The following is a 13,686-nucleotide window of genomic DNA, read 5'->3' as shown; positions in this document are numbered from 1 at the left end:
ATACAATTTTCCTGCACCAATGTGACAGGAACCTCTGTGCTATTGGGAAATCCTTGTCCTTTAAGAGGTGTGGTTTACTTTGTCGTCAGTCATCTTGTTGTCATGCAGCATTTCAACATGCTTGGCATTGACCACGTCAACATTCATCTAGTCTTCAATGATGAAATGTTGACATGATTAGAAAACACCCCCCACCCATAGCCAAACCATAACGCACCTATAGTGCCTAACCCTAACCTCCCCACTCATAGCCTTACCCTAACACTTCCCCAGTGCCTGACCCTAACCTCCCCACTCATAGCCTTACCCTAACACTTCCCCAGTGCCTGACCCTAACACTTCCCGCTCATAGCCTTACCCTAACACTTCTCCAGTGCCTGACCCTAACCTCCCCACTCATAGCCTTACCCTAACACTTCCCCATTGCCTGACCCTAACCTCCCCACTCATAGCCTTACCGTAACACTTCCCCAGTGCCTGACCCTAACCTCCCCACTCATAGCCTTACCCTAACACTTCCCCAGTGCCTGACCCTAACCTCCCCACTCATAACCTTACCCTAACACTTCCCCAGTGCCTGATCCTAACCTCCCCACTCATAGCCTTACCCTAACACTTCCCCAGTGCCTGACCCTAACCTCCCCACTCATAGCCTTACCCTAACACTTCCCCAGTGCCTAACCCTAACCTCCCCACTCATAGCCTTACCCTAACACTTCCCCAGTGCCTGACCCTAACCTCCCCACTCATAGCCTTACCCTAACACTTCCCCAATGCCTGATCCTAACCTCCCCACTCATAGCCTTACCCTAACACTTCCCCAGTGCCTGACCCTAACCTCCCCACTCATAACCTTACCCTAACACTTCCCCAGTGCCTGACCCTAACCTCCCCACTCATAGCCTTACCCTAACACTTCCCCAGTGCCTGACCCTAACCTCCCCACTCATAGCCTTACCCTAACACTTCCCCAGTGCCTGACCCTAACCTCCCCACTCATAGCCTTACCCTAACACTTCCCCAGTGCCTGACCCTAACCTCCCCACTCATAGCCTTACCCTAACACTTCCCCAGTGCCTGACCCTAACCTCCACTCCGACAGCCTAATCCAAATCATCCCCTCCCAATGCCTAATCCTGAACTCTCTTCTCGTAGCCTGACCCTAACCCTCCCCCTAGTGCCTAACCCTAACCTCCCCTCCCACAGCCTAATCCTTACCCTCACCTTCCATAGCCTGACCCTCCCCCCCAGTGCCTAACTCTAACCTCCCCTCCCACAGCCTAATCCTAACCCTCACCTTCCATAGCCTGACCCTCCCCCCCAGTGCCTAACTCTAACCTCCCCTCTCGTAGCCTGACTCTAACTCTCCCCTAATGCTCAACTCTAACCTCCCACAGCCTAATCCTAACCCTACCGCAGTGCCTAACCCTAACCTCACCTGACGAAGCCTGACTCTAACCATCCTGCTAGCGCCTAATTCTAACCTCCCCTCTCATAGACTAACTCTAACCCTCCCCCTAGAGCCTAACCCTAACCTCCCCTGCCACAGCCTAATCCTAACCCTCCCTCAGTGCCTAACTCTAACCTCCCCTCTTGTAGCCTGACTCTAACCCTCCCCCTAGTGCCTAACCCTAACCTGCCCTCTCGTAGCCTGACTCTAACCCTCCCCCTAGTGCTCAACCCTAACCTCCCCTCTCGTAGCCTGACTCTAACCCTCCCCCTAGTGCCTAACCCTAAAATTGTGTTGTTTTCTTCATAGAGTGACCGGGAACCCCATTTAGTGCACCGTGTCCCTTCACATGGCTCACTTTGCTCGCCATGCTTCGGGCAAGGTGCCATTACCAGGTTACTATTCCCAATTGTAGTCCACATGGATCGTAAAGTATGAAAAAGTTAAAAAAATTGTGAAAAACTCATGTCGACATTTTGTTATGTCGACTTAGAACATGTCGCCTTAGTAACCATGTCGACCTAGAAACCATGTTGAGCTAATGCATGTCGACCAATAGTGGTCGACCTAATGCATGTCGATCTAAGTGTGGTTGACCTAGAGAACAGATACCCCTAACTGTAACCTCCCCTCATTGTCTGATTGGTTAGTACAAGTGTTGCAACTTTTTTTGTTCCCACAGAGAACACACTAGTTACTGCCACATAATACAGAAAGCATCTTAGTGACAGACATATAATGCCATGCGCAGTGCACAGTCACATATAACCAGCCTATGCTTAGGTTGCACTTTACAAGGGTTTTCTCAACCTTCTTCCCACTATGGGAAGGAAACACACTACAGTATATAGACTATACAATCCTGGAACCCAGTGGAGAAGGGGTTAGCTACAGGTAAATGTATAGCCATGAAAATGTCATTACCCAGTAGTCTCTTCACTGAACTGATACCCATGAAACTCATGCCCCTGTGAACATATTGTAAAGCTATTTGGCAGCTGGAGAGGGGGTGTAGCTTTAAACTAAAGGATCTCTACAATACATAGCAAATGTTCTACACTATGGGGGGTCATTCCGAGTTGATCGCTAGCTGCCGTTGTGGAAAAAATAGCTAATCTGCGCATGCGTATGCACCGCAATGCGCACACGCGACGTACGGTTACAAAGTCCTTTGTGGTTTTGCACAGGTTCTAGCGAAGCTTTCAGTCGCACGGCAGAACGCTGGAAGATTGACATGAAGTGGGCGTTTCTGGGTGTCAACCGACCGTTTTCAGGGAGTGCTTAGAAAAATGCAGGCGTGAAAGGGAAAATGCAGGCGTGGCTGGGCGAACGCTGGACGGGTGTGTGACGTCAAAAGCCGTCCCTCCGTCGTTAGAATCAATGCACACGAAGAGTAACTACAGGGCTGGTCTTGTTTTGCACAAAATGATTTTCCAGGCGCTCTGCTGCACAAGCATTCGCACTTCTGCAAAGCGAAAATACACTCCCCAGTGGGCGGCAACAATGTGTTTGCACGGCTGCTAAACGTAGCTAGCGAGCGATCAACTCAGAATGACCCCCCATGAGCGTTTCATTTTAATTTACTTTACCGTACCAATTATGGGTGTGAGTGACTTCAAATATTCATGTTCAAAATTTAAATTTATACAGTATGCCCCTAGATTTATGTATCAGAAGAGGAGAACTCACTTTACTGATTGCTGACTAGTATATCTAGGACTGTAGAGACTGCCCGTAGGGGGCAATGGATTATTTAGAGCTGGCTGTCCTGTGGAACCTTTAATTAGGTGATTGATCCTTGGGGCAGGAACAGCCACCAGGAAGCAGACCCAATCGAGGTAGGCACTGCCCACGTACAGTGGCATTCATGCACGGAAGAGGCCCCCTAACTCCTTAAGAGTAGAGGGCCAGGTCACTGTCAAAGGTAGCATCATTGAAGCCCCATCTAATGTTTTCTAGGTACCTGGTTTCACTGTCCACACGTATTTACAGATCTCTGAATAACTATAATCCTTATTATCATAATAAAGCACTGATCTGAATTAAAACCTACATGGCGTTACAAGAGCTGGAATGATATTAAAATCTTTTAATATATTAAATCTATGAACTCCCCAGGGTATGATAATTTTGATGTCTCTTTTATTTACGTTGCCTATCGCTGAATTCTTATTTCCCTGAGCTGGGATCTCATCTAAACTGTTTGGTTGTTTTATTCCTGATTAGTGTTATTATGCTTGAGCTTGTAGTAATGTGGTCCTAAATAATTTGCTACTAATTAATTTGATTTCTATTTCCCCAATACATGGTCTCATTTTGGGCAATTGCAAAGCAGCAAAACAACTGCAAAGATGAACAGGCACAAACACTTATAATGCAGAAAAAGTACCAGCAAGTTTAACACTTTATTTGAATTTTGTACAGTACATTATCATTGGGGATTATTCTCTCATTCTGGACAAAAAAAGGTGCAACACCTTTACTAACCAATCAGCAGTTAACTGTGTTTTTGTTTGCAAGTCAGACAATGATCGCATTGTCTGAATGGAATTATGGATTACTCTGCATAAATCCCTGAATGATGCATAAGGAGGTACTGTATTTCTGATATCACACTCCTCTGCAGAGCTGACACTTCTTCAGTGCCTCAATTGACTCAGAGGTACCAAACAGAAGAGAGGATGGGGGATTATAGGCAAGGGATATGTTTGTTTAGAGTGAGTTTGGACACTATGGGGGTATCCAAGTACCCACAGTCAATGACCGCTCGTAATTGTATCGTCAGGGCCTATCCTATTAGCCCTGATGCAGAGTGCTCCTCCCCCTGATGCTGCCACTTTTCGTGGATTATGCTTCAGGTGCCTCAAGTACCCGAAGCATAATCCGTTATAAGCGGGCTGCCAGGGCCGCGATAACACACGGAAATGGGGGCTTAGCGTGTGTTCTCGCACGGTTGCTGGTCTGTTTTCCGCTGATGAAAATGACCTGTAATAGGATACCACAACATTGACCATCGGTCATTAATCGCAATATCAGGCCATTTTTATTGGCCAAAAACAGATCAGGGCTAATTGGATACCACGCTATATATTACTTTTTATATTTAAATGATGTCACTGGCCTCAAAATGTTTAATTTGATTTCCTGTGATGGTTTCACTAGTACCTGGTCAATATAAATTTGTAAGAACCTTCTTTCTTTCCTACAGTCACCCACAATAAGAATCAGAACACATTCACTCCACTGATCCACCTTAACCTTACCTATTAAATGCTCCCAATCATGCTTGAAATGTACCTTGGCCACAACCTGTATTGAAGGCTGGGTTAAGGTCAGATGCTTATTAGCTCTGCTTAATATCCTGCCTACTTTTTGGTAATAAATAATAAAAAAACACGTGGAAACTGTTGGTCAATGACACAATAGCTCTGAGGATTGTCAAAATACCAAAAGCAAGGTTGTTTCAAGGATCTACTGAACTAACACCTCTCTATTCAACTCATGGAAACTCTAAGATAAACTGTCATTGCTATTCCCCTCTCAGTTCTGCAGTTGGAATTTGCAGAGCGGTGCTATCACTGCTATAATCTTATCTGTTTGGTTACAGGGCCCACTGAGTTCAACTGTCATTGCTGCCAACATCCCTGTTCGGCTGCTAAGATCAAATTCTGGCATTGTGGACCAAAATCTGCCTACAACCCAGTGGCATATTTAAGGGTAAGGCCGCCCCTAGGCACAACATTTCTGGCCACCTCCCCACTCATACAGCTATTGCTATATAAAAAAAGATCAGCAGCTGGTACAGGCCAATTTCTTGAGAGTCCTCCTTACCTATTTGTGGTTTCTCAACAGTGGGGAACTTCTGATGAATTTCTTCTTCCCTGGACAGATGGTGACTTCAGTCAGTATTCACTATTCACGTGGGAGATCACATGGTCTGGAAGATACCTGTTTATATAGTAATATAACCAATGTCAGCATCATATAGCACAGGTTCAACCAGATAAAACGAATTAGGAGAAGTTTTCATGCAGACAAAATGCGAGCTTCCTTGGTCAAACAACTTAATATTTTTACATTGTATTTGATAATTTCAGTAATGTTTCTTTAGAATTGCTGCCTTAATGAAGATTACTGGTCTCGACCATTTCCTTCTAATCCTTCCAGTGGGGGATAATCCCCAGCCAGTTCCCCCTAGTACTCTTCATTGTCATCTAAATTGTGTTTCCCCAGCCCCCATGTGTCTCTCCAGCCTCATTTCCGTGTGTCTCTGCAGCTCCAGCCCCCCTGTGTCATTCCAACCTCATTTCCCAATGTCTCTGCAGCTCCAGCCTCCTGTATCTCTCCAGCAACCTTTCTTTCTCTCCAGCCCCCTTCTGTCACTCCAACTTTAGCCCATCAGTACCTCTTAAACTTCAGCCCCTCAGTGTCTATGCAGCATCAGCCCTTCAGTGTCCCTCAAGTTCCCTTTTCTCTCTCTCTAGCTGCCTCACTACTCTATAGCTCCAGCCCTGCAGTGTATTTCTAGACTGCTATTTTGCTCCAACCCCCTTCTGTCTCTCCAGACCCCTTCTGTTCAGAATTTAAGCCTCCACATCCCTCCTGCTCCAGCCCAGTCACTTACTTACTTGTGCAGTGAAGGCAGCAGTTAAAGATTGATTTATCTGATGGCTTTGCATAGTGGATATTTTGTGCCTTCGTGCCTAGTGGGAAATCCACCACTAGTACAACCATTGCCCCAGGCAGGGGACAAAAGCAAAGAGACAAACTCTTTTTTGGGACACACTTTTTACTTAGTTAAAAATGAACTTTCATAGGATATGTATTAAAGTGATGGCATCAAAATACAGATGGAATCCCGATGGTCAGTATGATTATGGATCCTGGTGATTATTCTATGTCTAAACCTACCCCTAGCCATAAGCCTCCCCTCCCGCATCCTAACTCTAAAGGTGCCCATACACTAGATGATATTATGAGCGATTTGGCCATTTCCGATGGATCGGAACTAAAATTCATTCATAATAGTGTAGATCGTTCAGTGTCTGTGAACGATAACGGTCACGATGCACGGTCCCGCTGGTCGTTGGTATCCCTTCTGCAGGTAAGATCTGACGCTATCGTCAACAACAGCATGCTACTGGATGTAGCCACACCCAGATCTTAAGATATATCTTATGGGTGTTGTACTATATCGTTTGCCCAGGACTGCCAGGGGGCTGCCGGGGGAGTTCAAGTGAAATCATTAACAAGAATGTATTATTTACAGTTCGTCTAGTTCATGGTTACCTTAACTGTTCATTCCCACAGGCTAACCCTGCCCCTAGCCCTAACAACACCCCCGACCTCCGCCCCATGCTGGGCAGCCTAACAATGCCTAACCCTAGCTGTAATAACCATATTGCTTACACCATATTTTGACCATCGGGATTCCACTGTCGGTATCCTGACTGTCGAGATCCCGACTGCTAGGATCTTGACCCCATCTGGTTTTGAAATAAATGTGAAAAAAAAATAGTATTCTAAAGTAGAGAGAAGAGATTATTCCCCAAAAGGTAACCAAACAGGTCTGTTGCTCCTCTTACTTTGTATAATTATGTAGTTGTTTACATCATAGTAAGATAAAGTAAAGAGATTTGGCTATTAAACAGTGTTAATGCCAACCAGACATTATGGGGATTGGCCAATAACAGCACTCCCAAAAACAAACAAGGTTTCTGGGTTGGGTTTCTACCTTCTCCATACTGCCCCATTCCAAGTCATACCCACAGAACCCTCCATCTCTTCTCCAAATTGCTTTCATTCATCATCCACCGAGAGCATTTTCCAAATTCTTTATTCTTCTGCCTTGGTCGCATATTTCCTGTTCTTTGACTTGCCTACTCTCATATGATTTTAATATTCCCATTGACAAGCGCACAATCAGCTGCCAGAATTTCTCCTGCAATTACTTTCTCCTTTTGTCTTTAAAGATAATCTTCATCTCCCAACTGGGTGTGATACACAATCCCTTAACTTTATATTCTTAAATTTCTGCTTCACTTATAGGGCTCTCTATCTGACATAGTTCTTCACCACTTAATCACATTTGATTACTTCTGCAAATCCCTCTTGTATTTACTGTATATAATCTCCCCCCTAATAATAATAATAATATGAAGCTCTTGACATCCTTCCCTCTTCTCCCTTGATAATATCGGTCTTTATGGGACTATTCCTATTTCCACTCTTGGTATCATGGGGACAATTTCCTTTTCTCTTCACCAATGTGCTCGCCCTTTCTTCTCTCTACTTCTCTGCCACCACACTTCATGGAGCAGCAGTCCCTTCTCAATAAATATGGGTTGACTCCCCCCTCCATCGTCACATATTAAGGCACAGGGTACCGATCCCCCTTATTGGCTGCTGGGAGGGCTACTGTAGGGAACTTCCACATTTTCTTGCAATTTGTGGCTCATGCTGTTTTAGGAGGCAGCTCTGCCCTTCTCCAAATTGCATTGTGCCCTTTGACCTCTTTTTTGTAGGGTGCTTCCTTAAATCATTACTTCAGGGTGATTGTGGGACATATTCCTTCCCTACCAGGTCAATAACATTGACTGTAAGTACATTTTTTCATATGTATATTGTTTGTACGGTTTGGTGTGCTTTACCCTAGTGCCCCTTGTTCAAAGCCCTGTGACTCCACACAGTTTGAACTGAGCTGTGAGTTAAAAAATTACAAATTTATATATATCTATTGCTTGTACTGTTCTGTGCACTGTACCCCAGTACGCTGTGGCAATGTTTCATAGATTCATGTTTCAACTGCGGTGAGGTTGTGTCGCTTCTCTGCTGCTTAGTAACCAGCCGGCTCACTGCGGACTTTGGCTATATTGGTGAAAACAATAGTTAGCTGTGATTTGATTGAAACTGACTGGAAATGACTGGAAATTAATGTTATTGAGGTTAATAATGCACTAGGAACAAAGAAAAGTCCCCAATTATGTGATGTTAACTTTTCTTGTCAATTTCATATAAAAAATCCAAATCCAAAACCAGTCACGGCAGTTTAGCAAATCCAAATCCAAAACCGGACAATGAATCAGAGACAATTCCAAATTCAAATGTAGCCAAATTGGTCCGGTGCACATACCTGTTCTTTCTCTATACTGTCAGTAGTGGCAACATAATTTTGGGCAAACACACACACACACACACACACACACACACACACACATAAACACACACACACACTAGAAACCCTTCAAGAACCATGACACTAGGTATCTTTGTGTAGGTACCACCATGTCTACATACCGCTTTGGTGGAACAATAGGGATTGATCGATGAGAATGAAGAGGAGAATGGAAGGAAATGATCAGTCTGTTCTTACGTTAACCCATTCCATGCCTTTACGATGGAAATTAGGTTTGTAAGACAACCCTTGAGACCACTGGAACCTAAAGTGCCCATATACGGTCTGGATCAGCCTGTATTAATCTTTATCTACAACCAGTGGTGACATTTCGGGAACAAACATAAAAATAACTTCACACTATGCAGAACAATCTTGTACGATCCTCATATAATGCTCACACCTATTAACCACAATACATGTCACTGTCAAGATAGCCGTACCTTATGTATTTAACATTTACCAGCAAGATCTGGACAGTATAGTCCATGATATATCTAGGGCTGTAAGAGTAGGGTTGTCATCTTTGTATTTGTTGATACTGTATATCTGGCATTTGCAAACTGAAGACTGGTTGACAATAAGTATAAACTATTATGTCCACTGTTGGGTTATTGAGGATATTGTGATAAATGTGATGTCACATACTGTATTATAGCAAAGCAACATCAACATGATTATTCTTAAATAAAGCCAAAGGGCTCACATAACAAGCCCGTGGGAGTTTAACCGCTGATGGGATACGGAACCACTTTCTCCACATGGATTGGTCTTTCTTCTAAGGGAATAAAAAGCAGGAACATGAAACTTAAGCTGGGTACCCATGGCACAATCACTTTGTGCCCTGGGGGGGGGAAGGGGGGTGGCATTGGCAAATGCATACACACTTGCCGATGCCGGCAGTCATGAACAGCGGCGCAGGGGTGGTGCGGGGGCTATGCTGCATCGCTAATGACAGCCCCTGATCTTCTTGCATGTTCAAAGGATGGAGGGCTGTCCCTAGCGCCCCGCTATTCCATTTGATCAGGAACAGCCAGATCGTGGCTGCAATCGACCCATGTGTATGCATCTTTACAATTACAGAGATCACCACCTATATGAGGCTGACAAGTCCCCCTTTTCATGTTCGACTCCAAATGCTTAGCAGACAATTCCAGAAACTTGGCATACAACTATATGAATTGGCTGCAGGGGAGTCATGTCCCAGAGGAGGGCCACTATGCCTTTGGGCCCCATAATAAAGACACCCCCTGTACCCATTATAGCTATAATAAGAGTCAGATGTGGTGAGGGAGTGAGTTCCAGAGGAAGGTACAATTATCAGAGTGAAATCAAATGAAATAATAACAAACAACCAACATGTTTTTTTAGAAATCAGTCATGCCAAACTACTCTATCAGTTTCTCTTAGTGCAGTGTGGCCTCCACACCCTCTGGGCACCCTAGTGGGGAGCAATCAATACATAGGGAGCCAAAAAAGGAGCAAACCATGTTATAACACAAAGGGTGCAAATGCATTTATTTATATTTATTTATTATAGTGACAGCTTTTGCAACTGGGCAGCTTTGCTTTTACACTTGAAATTTAGAATTGGATTATGATATAATCCTACGCAATATAGTTTTGCAAAGGTGAAATGACTTTTGATTTGCTCCTAGCTCAGAACATGCTTATGATGTGCAAACTGGGCCGCTTAGTGGGTGTCCAGGCTGGATTTATTTTCCCACTGAGAGATTTAATTAGAAGATGCCTCTGTGGGACCGGTTTTGAATTCCTATGGATCAACATATCTAGAATTTATAAATAATATCTTATTTGAAATATCTTTTTGAAAGATTTGCACATACAGTATAACGCAGTGGTTCCCAAACTTTTCTGAATTACGGCACCCGAGAGTATCAAAATATTTTTTACGCACCCCTAGGCCAAAAGTTTCAATACTGACAAATTTCAAAAGAAATATTAAATTAAGTAAATTGTGTTTGTATGTCATTCTTAAGGTGTGTACACATGGTGAGATAAATCTGTAAGATTTTGACTATGTAGTCAAAATCTTATGAAAAGTTAGTGCATATCTCCTGGTGCTAGGCAGCTTGCGATACAGATTCGATCCCGATGCGTGCTCCCGTGGGGTCGGTATCGTAAGGCTAGATAGACTGTGCAGGCAAGTCAATCTTTACTATCTAGTGTACTATCTAGTACAAAGTAAAGTCAAAATTGGCACTTAGTCAAAATCGTACATAGACAAAATTTCAAGCACAGTCAAAATCTGTACAATAAGAATCAGAACACATTCACTCCACTGATCCACCTTAACCTTACCTATTAAATGCTCCCAATCATGCTTGAAATGTACCTTGGCCACAACCTGTATTGAAGGCTGGGTTAAGGTCAGATGCTTATTAGCTCTGCTTAATATCCTGCCTACTTTTTGGTAATAAATAATAAAAAAACACGTGGAAACTGTTGGTCAATGACACAATAGCTCTGAGGATTGTCAAAATACCAAAAGCAAGGTTGTTTCAAGGATCTACTGAACTAACACCTCTCTATTCAACTCATGGAAACTCTAAGATAAACTGTCATTGCTATTCCCCTCTCAGTTCTGCAGTTGGAATTTGCAGAGCGGTGCTATCACTGCTATAATCTTATCTGTTTGGTTACAGGGCCCACTGAGTTCAACTGTCATTGCTGCCAACATCCCTGTTCGGCTGCTAAGATCAAATTCTGGCATTGTGGACCAAAATCTGCCTACAACCCAGTGGCATATTTAAGGGTAAGGCCGCCCCTAGGCACAACATTTCTGGCCACCTCCCCACTCATACAGCTATTGCTATATAAAAAAAGATCAGCAGCTGGTACAGGCCAATTTCTTGAGAGTCCTCCTTACCTATTTGTGGTTTCTCAACAGTGGGGAACTTCTGATGAATTTCTTCTTCCCTGGACAGATGGTGACTTCAGTCAGTATTCACTATTCACGTGGGAGATCACATGGTCTGGAAGATACCTGTTTATATAGTAATATAACCAATGTCAGCATCATATAGCACAGGTTCAACCAGATAAAACGAATTAGGAGAAGTTTTCATGCAGACAAAATGCGAGCTTCCTTGGTCAAACAACTTAATATTTTTACATTGTATTTGATAATTTCAGTAATGTTTCTTTAGAATTGCTGCCTTAATGAAGATTACTGGTCTCGACCATTTCCTTCTAATCCTTCCAGTGGGGGATAATCCCCAGCCAGTTCCCCCTAGTACTCTTCATTGTCATCTAAATTGTGTTTCCCCAGCCCCCATGTGTCTCTCCAGCCTCATTTCCGTGTGTCTCTGCAGCTCCAGCCCCCCTGTGTCATTCCAACCTCATTTCCCAATGTCTCTGCAGCTCCAGCCTCCTGTATCTCTCCAGCAACCTTTCTTTCTCTCCAGCCCCCTTCTGTCACTCCAACTTTAGCCCATCAGTACCTCTTAAACTTCAGCCCCTCAGTGTCTATGCAGCATCAGCCCTTCAGTGTCCCTCAAGTTCCCTTTTCTCTCTCTCTAGCTGCCTCACTACTCTATAGCTCCAGCCCTGCAGTGTATTTCTAGACTGCTATTTTGCTCCAACCCCCTTCTGTCTCTCCAGACCCCTTCTGTTCAGAATTTAAGCCTCCACATCCCTCCTGCTCCAGCCCAGTCACTTACTTACTTGTGCAGTGAAGGCAGCAGTTAAAGATTGATTTATCTGATGGCTTTGCATAGTGGATATTTTGTGCCTTCGTGCCTAGTGGGAAATCCACCACTAGTACAACCATTGCCCCAGGCAGGGGACAAAAGCAAAGAGACAAACTCTTTTTTGGGACACACTTTTTACTTAGTTAAAAATGAACTTTCATAGGATATGTATTAAAGTGATGGCATCAAAATACAGATGGAATCCCGATGGTCAGTATGATTATGGATCCTGGTGATTATTCTATGTCTAAACCTACCCCTAGCCATAAGCCTCCCCTCCCGCATCCTAACTCTAAAGGTGCCCATACACTAGATGATATTATGAGCGATTTGGCCATTTCCGATGGATCGGAACTAAAATTCATTCATAATAGTGTAGATCGTTCAGTGTCTGTGAACGATAACGGTCACGATGCACGGTCCCGCTGGTCGTTGGTATCCCTTCTGCAGGTAAGATCTGACGCTATCGTCAACAACAGCATGCTACTGGATGTAGCCACACCCAGATCTTAAGATATATCTTATGGGTGTTGTACTATATCGTTTGCCCAGGACTGCCAGGGGGCTGCCGGGGGAGTTCAAGTGAAATCATTAACAAGAATGTATTATTTACAGTTCGTCTAGTTCATGGTTACCTTAACTGTTCATTCCCACAGGCTAACCCTGCCCCTAGCCCTAACAACACCCCCGACCTCCGCCCCATGCTGGGCAGCCTAACAATGCCTAACCCTAGCTGTAATAACCATATTGCTTACACCATATTTTGACCATCGGGATTCCACTGTCGGTATCCTGACTGTCGAGATCCCGACTGCTAGGATCTTGACCCCATCTGGTTTTGAAATAAATGTGAAAAAAAAATAGTATTCTAAAGTAGAGAGAAGAGATTATTCCCCAAAAGGTAACCAAACAGGTCTGTTGCTCCTCTTACTTTGTATAATTATGTAGTTGTTTACATCATAGTAAGATAAAGTAAAGAGATTTGGCTATTAAACAGTGTTAATGCCAACCAGACATTATGGGGATTGGCCAATAACAGCACTCCCAAAAACAAACAAGGTTTCTGGGTTGGGTTTCTACCTTCTCCATACTGCCCCATTCCAAGTCATACCCACAGAACCCTCCATCTCTTCTCCAAATTGCTTTCATTCATCATCCACCGAGAGCATTTTCCAAATTCTTTATTCTTCTGCCTTGGTCGCATATTTCCTGTTCTTTGACTTGCCTACTCTCATATGATTTTAATATTCCCATTGACAAGCGCACAATCAGCTGCCAGAATTTCTCCTGCAATTACTTTCTCCTTTTGTCTTTAAAGATAATCTTCATCTCCCAACTGGGTGTGATAC

General features: G+C 43.8%; 1 long non-coding RNA gene across 1 annotated transcript in view; it reads right to left on the bottom strand.

Annotated features, from left to right (window-relative positions):
- Positions 1 to 5,287: 5,287 nt before the first annotated feature.
- LOC134980133 (uncharacterized) overlaps positions 5,288 to 13,686 on the bottom strand; it is a 123,532-nt gene continuing 115,133 nt past the window's right edge. The window contains exons 2-3 of the long non-coding RNA XR_010190334.1: positions 11,515 to 11,631; positions 5,288 to 5,398 (exon numbers count right to left, since the gene is read on the bottom strand). This is a non-coding gene — a long non-coding RNA (uncharacterized LOC134980133). The remainder of the gene's footprint in view (positions 5,399 to 11,514; positions 11,632 to 13,686) is intronic.

This window comes from Pseudophryne corroboree, chromosome 12 (assembly GCF_028390025.1).
Source record: "Pseudophryne corroboree isolate aPseCor3 chromosome 12, aPseCor3.hap2, whole genome shotgun sequence".
Taxonomy (NCBI): domain Eukaryota; kingdom Metazoa; phylum Chordata; class Amphibia; order Anura; family Myobatrachidae; genus Pseudophryne; species Pseudophryne corroboree.
Note: the sequence above shows the minus strand (reverse complement) of the source record. Positions and strands in the feature narration are given on the sequence as shown.